Below are 1,968 nucleotides of genomic sequence, written 5' to 3'. Positions count from 1 at the left end.
TTCAGTGATGTACCCCCTGTGAAATTTTTTTTAATTCAAGTACCCCCTAATCAAAGCAAAGCATTTTTGGTTGGAAAAAAAAAGAGATAAAGAATTAAAATGCAGCACAATGTCATCAGTTTCTGATTTATTAAATTGTATAACAGTGCAAAATATTGTTCATTAGTAGAGGTCTTTCTTGAACAATTTGGAAAAAAATACATAAAAATAACTAAAAACTTGTTGAAAAATAAACAAGTGATTAATATATAAACAAAGATTTCTACACTTAGAAGTAATCATCAATTTAAAGTGCCCTCTTTGGGGATTGTAATAGAGATCAATCTCGATTGAACCTTGTATTCATGAACTTAATTCTAAACATTTCTTCACAAAAAATAAATCTTTAACATTAATATTTATGGAACATGTCCACAAAAAACCTAATTATTGCATTGTTGTATTTTTTTCACAGTTTATGAACTTACATCCATATTTTCTTGAAGTATTATTCAATAAATATATTTATAAAGGATTTTTGAATTGTTGCTATTTTTAGAATATTTTTTAAAAATCTCACGTACCCCTTGGCATACCTTCAAGTACCCCCAGGGGTACGCGTACCCCCATTTCAGAACCACTGGTTTAATGGGTAATGACATCGAAGTGAGTGTGTGCCACACTCACTGACTGTATTGACACTGTGTTGCTGTTTTCTTTTTCTTTGTTCCGTTTAGATCGACGATGCAAGCGACTAATACCCATGTCAAGTATATGGCATGCCACGCCTCTGGCTTCTTTCGTAAGTGCTTTCTGATAGAAAAAAGTTTGGTGCTTTAAAGTCAAACATCAAAACATTTGTATCGTCCAATGTTTTTTTTATTAAAGTGACACACACACATCAAATTAATAAAGGACACATATGACTCCCTGTGTTTCATAATGCAACAGTATCGCTTTGACCCACTCACTAGCTATTAGCATGTAGCGTTATCTTCCTCTATACCTACAAATGAGCTGAAATAACCAAAATAACCCCCTAAAGAAGGGTTGTCCAAACTTTTTCCAGCAAGGTGTATGTATAAAAAAAGGTTGAAGGAAGCAGGGCCACTCTGGTACAAGTACAATAAAGATACAAATATTAAAATGTAGGTCAATCAATATGTGTTAAATTAATTATATCTAATTCAACATCCTTGAGATATTTAAGTCATCATTATTCTTGACTAATATTAGTTTTATACGGCCAACTAAAACTTTTTTGAGGGCTCCAGCAAAATGTATATATATATTTTTATTTATTTATTTTATTTTATTTATTTATTTTTCATTTTTTTTGTGAATTTGTTTCATTGTTTTTATTTTTGTGTGTGTGTGTGTGATGGTCTAAAAGTTAAAGTACCAATGATTGTCACAATGATTATTCTCTGCATTTGACCCATCACCCTTGATCACCTCCTGGGAGGTGAGGAGAGCAGTGAGCAGCAGTGGTGGCCTCGCCCGGTAATCATTTTTGGTGATACAACCCCCAATTCCAACCCTTGATGCTGATTGCCAAGAAGGGACGTAACGGGTCCCGTTTTTATAGTCTTTGGTGTGACTCGGCCGGGATTTGAACTCACGACCTACCGATCTCAGGGCGGACACTCTAACCACACGGCCACTTAATCTGGTACGTGTTTATTTTGTCCGTACAATGTGTCGCGGATCAATAAAACTGGCCCCCAGGCTGCATTTTGGACACCTCGACCCCAAAGCTTCAGAGGAGAACGGTCGTTTTAAAATACTGAATGGAAACTTGGAAGTGAAAATTGAAGATGAAGAGACTGAACAGTTTTAGGAATCCGACCGTTTTACTCCATGTAGATGTCTGCAACTCCGTTGTAGTCGGCTTTACACAGTGCAGTGGTAAGGATGTAACGATAATGATAGCAATACCGAATTGCAGGGGTGTCAAACTCATTTTCATTGAAGGCCACATCAGAATTA

This window comes from Nerophis ophidion, linkage group LG02 (assembly GCF_033978795.1).
Source record: "Nerophis ophidion isolate RoL-2023_Sa linkage group LG02, RoL_Noph_v1.0, whole genome shotgun sequence".
NCBI classification, from domain to species: domain Eukaryota; kingdom Metazoa; phylum Chordata; class Actinopteri; order Syngnathiformes; family Syngnathidae; genus Nerophis; species Nerophis ophidion.
Note: the sequence above shows the minus strand (reverse complement) of the source record.